General features: G+C 40.8%; 1 protein-coding gene across 9 annotated transcripts in view; it reads left to right on the forward strand.

Annotated features, from left to right (window-relative positions):
- The window catches only part of LOC137244196 (beta-glucuronidase-like), a 664948-nt gene that overhangs the window by 547872 nt on the left and 103837 nt on the right, over positions 1-13239 (forward strand). The gene's annotated exons all lie outside the window — the stretch shown is intronic.

Here is a 13239-nt window from a genome sequence, read left to right on the forward strand (position 1 = left end):
CCAAGCCCACCCTCCATTTATCCTCTAGGGCGCTAAAATGAGGATCCCAGGTACACATCAAACTTCTACATCTTTACCCCATCGCAAAAGGAAATTGAATTTTTACTCCATATTTTTCTTATTTATTTACACAAAAAAAATTTCTTTAAGAGTTTTCAAGGTTTAAACAATATGGCGATCACAGCCATTGGAATTACCCTTTCTTCACTTAAAAAGAACTGGTGTTTACAACAACAAATCTAAAGCTAGAAGTAATTAATATTTACTGTTTATATGCCTAAAGTTCATTGAGAATGCTTATTGGCAAAACAAAAAGAATCCATAGTAAATTGTTCTGCCATAGAGAACAAGAGAAAGAGAGAGAACTCGAATGGTAACTTCAAATTTCACGCTCGCTTTTCCGCTCGCTTTTTCTTACTCAACAAAAAAATCATACAAAAATATAAAACTACTAGAAAGAGAATGAAATTATATATATATGTATGTTTATAAATAATTACTTATGTACTCATGTTTTAAACTTACGGCAACATTTTCGGCAGCATGATGAAAGGCCTTACATGATAACTGCTGAGCTGTTGAATATATATGTATATGTAGAATTAGCAATATTCTTTCTGCAACAATTATAATTTCTTACTTATGTATATTACTATTTTATTATACAATTTATTATACCAATTATTATAAATAGTGGCACTCTTTTAATATCAACAAAACTGGGACATTAAACAATTTTTGTTTTGTTTTTCGTTGTAGCAAAATACGATAGATGTTTAAAGTTTCGTTCTTCTTAGCGTTGGTAATTAGGTTTGCGGTTTTTTTTTTGTGGTTTTTTTGTTTTTGGAGTTTTTGTTTTGGTTTTCTTCTTAAAACAGGACTAATCAATAATTGGTTGACTCCGACTGTCTATTTATTTTTTTTTTTTTTTTTTTTTTTGAAAAATTATTTTAATACTTATTTCTTCTTGGTTTGTTGTATGAATGGACTGCAAGAGTCCTCCACTTTCCGTTTATAGTTTGTTTGTTTTTAAGAACTTAACGAGAGCTTTAGTTAACTTTTAATTTTTCACAATCGCGTGGTTTCATTAACCGCGTCGTGAGCTCGCAGCACTCCGAACAAAACTAAAGGCTCCATTACTGATACTTAGCATATACTTGACTTGGCTTGCGAACTGTCACTTACAGCTTACTGTTCTGTTAAATGAACATTGCATGTTACTGATTACTCAAAACTTAACTTGACTTAGAAGTCTGTTGAATTTTGATGTTCTATGTAAGTTCTAAGTGACGTTTACATTTTGAGATGCCATTTGTTTGTTTCCATTTCATTTTGACATTTTGTCATACAAATTGACATTTATTTAAAAATAAATTTCAACGGTGATTATGATGCCAGATTTTATGCGCCAAGTTGAGTATAATCGTGGCTAAGTTGCCAAGTTTACGCCAAGTCAAGTCAAGTCTATGCTAAGTATCAGTAATGGGGGCTTAACAGCCACTATGGAAGGTAATTTGGTCTGCATTATTTCGGAGTGCAAAATCAATATTTGATATGCCGTTTGGCACCATATGATCTCCTGATTAGGTTGGATACGCAAAGTCAAAGGCTACGGATTCTTTATGGGTGCAGATCACTTGTCGCTGCTGTGTGCGTATACGCCTGCAGCAAGGCGAGATGATTTGATTGATGGAACAGAACTCTTGCAATTCTTCACCAATTGGAAGTAAAATATGATTGAAAAATTGTAGACGAATTACTTTTGCAGAGTTTAGACTTCACTCCTACCTTGAAGAAAACCAGAAACGGAAAGGAAGCTAGCAATTTCCTGGGAATCTTTTATATGTACGAAAATTTGACAGATGGATGAACAATCTGTCGTGACAATCAGTAATGATTTGTCAATGATAGTGTTGTAAAGTAACCCAGAGTTGCGATGTTTTCTTCTTCGTTTATGAACACAAAATATACATTTCTATTCGATTTTCACTTAGTGCTGATGTATAGATTGTATGGTTATTTTGTGTATTTATAAACCTAGAGGTAATTTCTTCTTTCTTACAAAATTAACAACACAAATGAAGAGGATAGTCACAGAGTCGGCATAAAACATGTAGGTCCCGTCCGGCCAATTTGTAGGGAAAATGAAGAGGAGCACGACGCAAATTGGAAGAGAAGCTCGGCCTTAGATCTCTTCGGAGGTTATCGCGCCTTACATTTATTTATTTTTTTTAGATATCACTTTAACTAACAATATGCCTTCTTTCTCACCTTTCCAAACAAATTTATTAAATCAATTTCAAGATCGCGGGTTCGAATCGAGCTCAAGGCCTAACAATAATTTTTTATCATTATTATTGTTATGATAAATTTTTTCTTAATTGAAAAAATTTTTTTAAATTAGAATAGAAGAAAGAAAAAATTTAGACAACTGCCAAAGCTCGTTGTATAGATCCATTTCGGGAACTGCTAAATTCCTTCATCGGCAACGTTTAGGCGCCGCTGCTATAACCATTCAGCCATCACAGCGGTTTTTTGTTTGTCTTCATTAATCCTACTACTATTCTGGTTCGTGCCAATTGATATTCACAACACTGCGACATCTGTTGCAGAATGGCTGTGAAAATTGGACTTGTTTGTTGGCAATGCTGCCATAGTGTCATATTTTATTGACACTTTTTCCCCGTGCTCTGGGATGTATTAACAATTTTTGTTGTTATATCGGCCTACTGATTTTAAGATCGCGGGTTCGAATCGAGCTCAAGGCCTAACAATAATTTTTTATCATTATTATTGTTATGATAAATTTTTTCTTAATTGAAAAAAAATTTTTTTTTTAATTAGAATAGAAGAAAGAAACAATTTAGACAACTGCCAAAGCTCGTTGTATAGATCCATTTCGGGAACTGCTAAATTCCTTCATCGACAACGTTTAGGCGCCGCTGCTATAACCATTCAGCCATCACAGCGGTTTTTTGTTTGTCTTCATTAATCCTACTTCTATTCTGGTTCGTGCCAATTGATATTCACAACACTGCGATATCTGTTGCAGAATGGCTGTGAAAATTGGACTTGTTTGTTGGCAATGCTGCCATAGTGTCATATTTTATTGACACTTTTTCCCCGTGCTCTGGGATGTATTAACAATTTTTGTTGTTATATCGGCCTACTGATTTTAAGATCGCGGGTTCGAATCGAGCTCAAGGCCTAACAATAATTTTTTATCATTATTATTGTTATGATAAATTTTTTCGTAATTGAAAAAATTTTTTTTTAAATTAGAATAGAAGAAAGAAAAAATTTAGACAACTGCCAAAGCTCGTTGTATAGATCCATTTCGGGAACTGCTAAATTCCTTCATCGGCAACGTTTAGGCGCCGCTGCTATAACCATTCAGCCATCACAGCGGTTTTTTGTTTGTTATATTATTATATATCTTAGGACCAAAAAAAGTGTAGTAGCTGCTATCGAAAACTGCGTAACATTTTTATTTTTATATTATAAAGAAGTATCCTTATTTACTTTCAAACGAGTACTTAATTACATCTCTTTTTAAAATCCATATATTTTGGACAATTTTAATTGTGATACTTTATTACCGGGGACGATTGCTAAAACACGGCCGAAACCGTCGGGGGAGGTATTAATAGAAGCGTTTTTGCCTCGCTCCCAATAATTCGAATACTTTTTCACCTTTGAACAATTGATAACAGGACAAAACGCGTCTTTTCATTTCTCTTTCCACATTTTTGGACGGATTATTGCAGTCGACCTCGGTTTCAAACTGTTTTTCGGGGAGAACTTTTGAACGGGTAGATAAACTTAGCACCCGTGTTTGTATTCTTAATACTGGAATAACTATGCTTCCTCAGATACCCCAATTCAAGAATTTTGTATAATTTTCTGTAGGACCTATATAGGTGCACTACATTTTCACACTAAATTCGTTCAAAAAAGTTTACCATCACAGCAACCCATATCTCATAATCCGCTCCTTTTTTTGTTTCCGTACGACAGCAACCCCGGTAATTTTGACACTTCGTTCAGTGTCAAACGCATGTTCCACGCTGGTTCCACTCAGTTCCACAATAGTTTGACACTGACCGAAGTGTCAAACTGCAGTGTGTTAGAAAGAGAAAGGAATTGTCTCCTTCTCATACATATCATGCTTGTAAACCTGTACCAAAAATTATCGAAAATAAAGATGTTGCAGGGACGAAAAATTGTGTGAAGCAAGCTTCACAAAACTTCTAGTAGGTCACATTCTAGTAGGTCACATTCACCACTTACCACAGCAGAATTTGTTAACTACAGACAGTGGTATTTGTTATTTAATAATTATTTGTACACTTTTTATTCAGGTTATGTGTTCAGAATTTTAATTTTTACTCTATAAAACTCCAATCAGTGTATTTCTGTGCTTAAATTATGTTAAAAATTGTGTTAAAGTTTTTGGTGTGGTGAAAGTGACCTACTAGAATTTTGTGAAGCTCCGCTGCTTTGGGCCTGCAACATCTTTATTTTCGATAATATCTGCCTGTACTATGTCCTACGATGGTTGAAGTGTTAAAAACGCATTCAGCCACGTCATGCCTTAAGCTGGAGACATTGGTGCTTTATCGGTAACCGTATCGGTAACCTTATAACAGCTGATTTGACCAACCTTATGAGAATCAATGCAATCGATTATTGGTGCCGCTAAGGTCGTAACCGTATCGTAGCCGACCAATTGGGTTTTGGTTTACCGTCGTAACGATAAACAGCTGATTACGTTAGGGATACGGATACAGCGATACGACATACGGCACCAATGACTCCGGCTTTAGTTGTTGTAAACCTTATCCCAATTGCCTCCTTTGCATATTTTCTTTATTCAGAGTCCATACTTCGTATTTTTCTAATAGAACTTAATTCATGCCTTTCAGCACTGAAAGGTAAAATGGAAAACCTGTATCATTATTCCTATTCCAAAATCCAATTAGCCGAAAGACCGCATAGAAGGATATCGTCCGATATTCCTTATGTCATGCATATCGAAAGTAATGGAAAAAATGATATCGAGAAGACGCATATGTATTTGAACAACAAAGAGCTTCTATTATACAACCAAACAGCCTTTAAAAGAGGTTGCGGGACACTACCGACGCACCCTAGCATTGGATGAACACATAGCGAACTCCATATCGACGAGAAACCACTTATCATTGCTAGCCTTGGACATGGAGAAAGCTTTTGACAGAGTTGGGATACATTCGATAATTAATAGAATGGAAGATTGGCCCTAAAATTATCAACTACATTAGAAATTACCTCACAAATAGGAAGATGCGAGTTAAAGCAAATGGCGGCATATCTGACCTTTACCCTCTCGAAAATGGAACTCCCCAGGGATCTCCATTATCCGTCACACTTTTCCTAATAGCATACAATAAACTTAATCCGTAACAATAAATACTTTAATAATTTTTCTTATGCCGATGATTTTTATGTATTGCAAAAGTCCGAAACACTCAAACATTTTATAACGAGATCCGCAAACTAACTAAAGTAGTTTACAACTGGTGTAGAACTAGTGGGACAAAAATATCATTCGAAAAATCAAATCATTAACATTTTTGCAATAAACACTTCTGTAATAATCAGATATAAGTATCAATAAAAAACTATATAAAATGCCAAAACCTTAACCATTCTTGGCCTAGTTTTCAATAACAAATACACATGGAACGATCATATAAAACATTTATGTAAGCAGCTTCGAAGTAGATTAAACATAATCAAATCTCTTAGCAACCCTATATTAAAATGTAAGGGCATTGGCTTACCCTAATAGTCACATCAATAATACTCTCAAAAATAGATTACTGCCTCCCAATTTAGGGAATTACCAAAAAAACAATATTGTAAACGTTTCATCAGTATATCACTCAGCAGCTAGATTAGCAATCCGGGGCCTTTCGGACGACTCCATTCATAAATATTCTCAGTGAGGCTGGACTCCCACAAATACAAGATCTAATTAAATACACAACTATAAATGTAATATTCAAACCCTTAAGCCTATAAGGAACTCCCATAAAAAACCTTATAAAAAATCGGCTTAAACGTAGTATCAACATGGGCGTCAAACTCAGTTATTTTAATGCTGGCAAAATACAAAAAGAAAAAACTTCTAATACCGTCTTTAGCCAGGATTTCCTAAACATTTGCAAAAGATATTCCGACTGGAAATTTCTCTACACAGATACCCAAAAGACCATGGTGCTACTGGATGCAGCATCTTTGACGAGAGCTCAACAATCGAGATAAATATTTTACCATCATTTGCATCAGTATTCACAGCCGAAGCAACAGCTATACTTAACGCCTGTCTACTAGCAAAAGTAAGAAATGCAAAATATATGATTTGTTCAGACACACTGGCGTCACTTGAGGCAGTTGCTAAACATCAACTAAGCTGGCAACAGTATGACCACTTAAACTAATTAACGCCTCAAGTAAAGCAGACATCAAGAATGCAGTACGTAACATGCGCTATCGTCCCATCTTCCCAACTGAAATACCGAGAAAACAGTTAATCGTTTATACACGCTTCCCTTTGGGCCATACTCGTCTGACACACAAACACTTATTACAAACGATATAAACACCAACCTGCAATTTTTGCAATACTGACCCCCTTACATCTACCCACATTCCTGTCCCCAACTAGGCAAGAGATTTTTGAACATGACCCTAGACAAAGTTTATTTGTAATTTGAACATCTACTTTGAAATATAATTATTTAATAATATCCTATTTACCATATATAACTTAAGACTCAGATTCTAAAATATAAGGAACCCGATGGCCTGTGTCGCTAGTGCTTTTTTTACACGTTGTTTAGGTTAATTTATTATCCTAAGTCAATAAAATAAATAATAAATAACATATCGTAATAAAACTGGGAATATAGTTTCTTTATAGCAGGAAGTATTTCTAGTAAAAATAGACGGGATCGGTTAAGGACCACGCCCACTTTTATAAAAAATATGTTTAAAATGGTTGTTGACTAGACTTATAAGCTAAATTTAAGCGAAAAATTGTTTTGTATAAATGATATCTCACTTACCAAGTTTTATTGTAAGAGGAAGTTGGGAGACATTTTTTTCAATGGGCGGTGCCACACTTCCAATCCCATCAAGAATTACACAACACTTCTACAAATATATCCCCCGTAACGATACATATGCTAGGCTTATAACAAGAAATATTTCTAATAAAAATCAGTTTTTTTGTGCTCTCCAAAATGAAACACTTGAAAAGCTGTTGTAGTTTGCTTTGCGTGGTTAAAAGTGTTATAAGGCGAAATTTTTTATTCTAAATGTTCAATGGTTCTATTTTGAGCTCATTTTCGTGTAAAAGAAGCAAAGGGGATACAGAGGCTACCACCAATGAACTTGATCGGGTAAAAATGTAGTTTTCTTCAGATAAATTCGGGCCCTAGAACGTGTTTATGCAAAATAGGTGTCAAACGAAAAGCATTGGCGAGGACATAAATATAGGGTGCTTTCCTTTCAATACCTCACTTCGGACTAGAGACAACACAAAGTGTGCAACCCAAATTGCGCGGCCCACAAACATAAATATTTAATCTATTTATGTAAGTGGATTTTGTTTTCAAGGTTTAATATTCGTGGAAAATCTGATTTATATAGCTTTTACAGACACATTTTCAGAGCTCTTTCATCCGGATTGCGAGATTTTTGTACGACTTATGGCATTAAAACTATTTTGGAAAGAGTAACAAAAAAGGGGCGGGTCACGCCTTTTTTCAAAATTTGTTTAAGTTTTGTTCTTAGCTCAACCATACCACTACTCAAGTAGAATATCAATCAAATGTAGCTAAACACCATAGGTTAGGTTAGGTTAGGATGCAAGGGCTGAGCTGGACACTATGGTAACAGCTCACTACTTAGGCCACCAATGGACCCTACCCTGCCTAAAGCCTTTACTTCATAGCTAGAGACCTCAGCGAGGTGATGTAGAAAAGGTTTACCAAGGATGGCCAACCTACGCCTACTAAGCGCTGTACAATGACAGAGAATGTGCTGGACACTCTTCTCCTCTTCTGTACATCTGCAGCTGCGACAATAGTCGAAGGTCTTTGCCCCCATTCTAGCACAATGCGTGCCTATTAAACAATGCCCTGTTAGAACCCTTATCAGGGACGATATATCTGATTTCTTTAAAATCAGAAGCGCTTCTTTGTGCCACTTGTCATATGAGGGCCAGGTTTGCCTGGATGTCTCACACGATGATATGACTGACCACAGTCCATTTGCAATTCTTATAGTGCTTGTGTTCACACGAAGTGTGAAAGTGGCCATGGGTATACCTAACGAATCATTTCCCGGAAAGATATGGTGGGTGGTGCCTCTTCTGGCCAGCTCGTCTGCTCTGCAGTTGCCTTCAATATCCCTGTGAGCAGGTACCCATATAAAGCTGATACTGAATTGCTGAGCCATCTCGTTAAGAGATCTGCGGCATTCAGTGACCGACTTTGCGTTGTCGACGAATGAGTCCAAGGCCTTTAATGCGGCCTGGCTGTCTGAGAAAATAAACATCCGTTTACCATCCGTAGGCATAGTCCCGAGATGGTACACAGCCCTGTGTATTGCCAGAATTTCCGCTTGGTAAACACTACAGTGATCTGGTAGGCGAAAAGAAATCTCTAGACCCAGATCCGGTGAAAGGAGGCCTGCTCCCACCTTCCCGTCAAGCTTAGAACCATCCGTGAATATTTTGATGGCACCCGGTACCGTATGCTGTATGGTATTCCAGTCTTGTTGCGATTGTATATATATACTATAGTTTTTAACGAAGACGTTCTTTGGCGTGCAGTAGTCAGTGCGCACCGGTATTGGGACTGGGGCGTTCGTGCCCAGGATTGTTGCGTGTCCACTAGATCCATTTGACCTGTTTTCCTTATGCGTAGAACGGGGATGACCGCTATTTCCTACGCCACCAGGTCAAGAGGTGGAAGGTATAGCATTGTGTTGAGTGCTTCAGATGGAGTGGAGCCGAGAACCCCGGTGATGCAGAGCTCCGAACTCCGTTGCACCTTTTGAAGCATTTTAAGATAGGTAGTTTTAGCTAGTGCAGGCCACCAGACCAAGGCACCATAAAGAAGAATCGGACGCACAATGGCTGTATAAATCCAGTAGGCCACCTTAGGGGAGAATCCCCAGGAGGTGCCAATTGCCTTCTTGCAGGTGAACAGCGCTGCTGCTGCCTTCTTGCATCGCTCCACTATATGGTCACTCCATAATAGCTTCCTATCCAGAATGACTCCCAAATACTTGACTTATATAAACGCTAAGAACTTACCCCCAATTCTTGGCGGGTTAAGATTTGGTACTTTGTTCCTCCTCGTGAAGAGGACAAGCTCGGTTTTATCCGGGTTGACTTCCAAACCTGTGCATGTGGCCCAGTACGAAATTTTGGATAGTGCCCCTTCCATTAGGTTGCAAAGAGTTTGCGGAAATTTCCCCCGCATGGTGACGCAGATGTCATCTGCATACGCGATCACTTGGTGACCTTCTGATTCCATAAGGCGTAGTAGTTGGTTGACGGCAACCACCTAAAGTAGCGGGAAGGTTCTCCCTGCGGAGTGCCTCTGCCGACCGGTCTGCGGATCACGCATCCACCTAGCTCAGTTTTAATCTGCCTACGCGTAAGCAGATTGCATATAAACTCCACCAGGCACGCGTCAACCCCCAGATCGACCAGCGCCGAGGTGATGGCCTCAGGGAGAACGTTGTTGAAGGCACCAGCTATATCTAGAAATGCCACCAGTGTGTATTCTTTGAGGTCAAGTGACCTTTGGGTAACGGATACCAGTGAGTGCAAGGCCATGTCAGTTGACCTGCCCTTAGTATAGGTATGCTGAGCTTGCAAAAGAAGCAACGGCTCAATCCTTCTCCTGATGTAGTCCTCTAGGAGTCTAGGTTGAGAGTGGGAGGGTTTCCCTGCCTTGGGGATAAAGACCACGTTGACTTCCCTCCACGATACTGGTACATAATTGAGCCTAAGACTACCTATAAACATCCCTTTTATCCAGGGCCTTATAAGTTCGGCAGTATACTGTTGCTGAGCCGGAAAAATTCCATCCGGCCCCGGCGATTTATAGGGCTTGAAGGTCTGTAAAGCCCAATCTATCCTTTTATCATCTGTGATTTCGCTTATTAGCTGATCATTAGGTGACCTTCCGCTGACAATACTTGAAGACACGCCCGCACTTGCTGGGAAGTGTGTATCCATAAGCAAAATTATGGTTTCAGCGCTGGAGTCCGTCCAGTGCCCATCCGGCTTTTGGACCTAACTTAGCTGAGTTGGCGATTTCGATAGCACCTTCCTTAACGGGGAAGCCGCGTAGGTGGATTCAATCCTGCCCCAGAAATCCCTCCAGGAGGATCGCTTTCCATTTCGGATTGCTTTTTTATATATATTTATTTTCGTTTTATAAGCAGCCCATGAGGATTCATGTCCATCATGCTTTGCTTTATTAAAGGCCGCCCTACATGACTTCCTAAGCTTATCAAGATCGGACGACCACCATGGTGGTTTGTTAGTTTCCAAAACCTTTTTAGTCGGGCAAGGCCTATCTAAAGCATTCCTACATTTTTGACTGAAATTATTTACAAACACGTTTAGCTCCTCCTCGCTTTCTGGGGCTCGCACCCCTTCAGATAGCTTTTTACCTATTATCTTCTTATAGTAGCCCCAGTTCGTTCTTCGAATATTTTGTATGTACTTAGGACTTGTGTGCGCCTGTGATATAGAAAAGCTTATATATCTATGGTCAGAAAAGGAGTGCCCCTTTAGAACTCTCCATGAAACGATCAGGTCACTTAAAGAGTCTGTGACCAGGGTTATGTCAAGGACCTCTTCTTGGTTCCTCGTAAAGAAAGTGGGGCCATTTCCCCCAATAAAATTTACTTAGATTAGTGCCTAAAAGATAGTTAAATAAAGACTCACCTCGGTCATTTGTATCACTGCTGTCCCACTGGGCGTGGTGAGCATTGGCATCGCCTCCGAGTAGGATGAAATCATTTCGTGGATTTGCTGCTCTCACGAACTCCCTGAAATTATCCGGTGGTAATGAGCCTTCGTGATCGTGCGCTAGGTAGAAGGAAGCAAGTGGTGTCCGCAGGCCAAAGATCCTATTGCCAGTGATCCACGGCTCCTGGACTAGTACGATGTCTACCGCACCTGAAGACAGGAGCAGTAAGAGTGCAGCTGAGGCTGTTTTGCAGTGATGCAGGTTTATTTGGAGGACTGGAATCACTGTTTGTTTGCGCTCTCCTCCGTGAGCGTCGCGTCCGAATCGCCATCCTCCAGAAGCTGACCCTCAAAGTACAACCCTCTGAGAGCCAAGCTTCCTCTCGAGCCTGACGAAGCTGAGCCACCAGCTTCTTTGCCCTCGTTTACTTCCATCTCGTCTTCACTGGGGGGGGAGTTCAACCACCTCCGTACGAGACGCAAGGTTTACCAAGGCTTCAACGTCAGCCTTATAAACCTTAAGCCTTATATTCTTGAAGCCGTAGCGTACCCTGAAATTCCGCCTTTTCAGCGCTTCGACGCTTGCGCTGTCGAGCAGCAGGACTATCTGCATCGTGGCCCGTTCGGTCTTCTCCACGTTAGCCACCTTCCAGTTTTGGGTCGGTAGACCCGGGTTGTACTCCTGGAGCAGCTCTAGGATATCAGCTGGGTCCGTTGGCGTCACTGGAACCCAGGCTCTCGCCCTTGGTCGTGAGGGGATATCACACGCTCCACTACCTTGAGGCGCGCGCGCGGATACACCTCACCTATTAGCGAGACGGCGGCTTTATAAAGCTTCACCGATCTGGCGTCGTCACATGCAGTTAGTTTAATATTGCCCTGGAACCACCCCGAATCGGTATAAGAAGGCGGTGGACCAGGGTTGTCTTTTTTGACCTTAACGGCCACATTAGCGAGCGCTGCCTCAATCCACTTCCACTGTTGTTTCGGGATCCTGCCATCTTCGCTGCTCTCGTCTATAACGCCAATGATCTGCCGATCCTTGGCTATTTCGCCAAAAGACCGCGTCCAGCCTCCCTGTGTCTTGGCCCTTTTCGGCGCCGTAGGGTTGGATTCATCCATAGACCGCTGGCGCTTCGAGGCTTCATCGCTCTCGACCCAGTCCAGCCTGAAGTCCGGCAACATTTTTTTCGCCCAAGCAAGGTCACGGTGCGCCTTCGCCCAGTCCTCCGCAGAAACTTCCCCCTCCCTTATCGGCGAGGAGGCATTCCTGCGCAGCCCAGCGCTTGTCCTGGTGACTGGGCTTTTTTAATCCTTTGACCCTAGAGCCGGCCACCCCCACATCCCTGGAGCCCCCAGCAGCCAAACCGCCAGACGCTTGACGCTGAGTGGCAGCCATGCTGGTGGCTACGAGATGGGCGGCCCGCCCCAAAGGCCTCCCGGTCGGTGGCCCCTCCCCGAGAGGTACCGGCCTTCGGAATACCCGGGCTGGATTTTCACTCAGCCCTACCCTGCCTAGATGGGCCCTTTGCCCTATAGGCGACCCCCCCTATCTCCCTTAGGCTGCCAGCAGTCGACTCACCAGACGCTTGTCGCTGGGTGGAGGGCCTGCTGTTGGGGGCCAAGGGAGGGGCGGTAGTAGCACTGATGGCCTCCCGGTCAGTACCCTCTCCATGGTACTGGCCCTCGGACTACTCGGACCGAAGTTAAATACCATAGAGTTATAGTTAAATACCATAGAGTTGTTCCAAACTTTGTTAAGGTTAGACCTTTAGGAATAGTGGGCGTGATCTGTAACGGATTTTGATTATCTTCGCTCAGTCTATATCATCATTTACGGCTGGTTAAACTTCCAAATTTTCTTCTTCTAAATGTGGGTGGTGCCACGCCCATATTCCAAAACTTTGTGGAACTTATGTTTTGCGACAAAAAGCCTACCAAATTTTTATAGCTTAGCGGTTTCGTTTCAGAATTATCTGATTTTTTCCATTTTTCTAAATTTTCGATATAGAAAAAGTGGGCGTGGTTATCGTCCGATTTCGCTCATATTCAATACCAATATATTCTGGTTTCATATAAGCCCGTATATTTTGTGAAGATATCTCAATATTTGCTCATGTTATCGTGTTAACGGACGGACAGACGAACGGGCGGACATGGCTTAATCAAATTTTTTTTCGAGACTGATGATTTTG

Source organism: Eurosta solidaginis, chromosome 3 (assembly GCF_040869045.1).
Source record: "Eurosta solidaginis isolate ZX-2024a chromosome 3, ASM4086904v1, whole genome shotgun sequence".
Classification (NCBI taxonomy): Eukaryota; Metazoa; Arthropoda; class Insecta; order Diptera; family Tephritidae; genus Eurosta; species Eurosta solidaginis.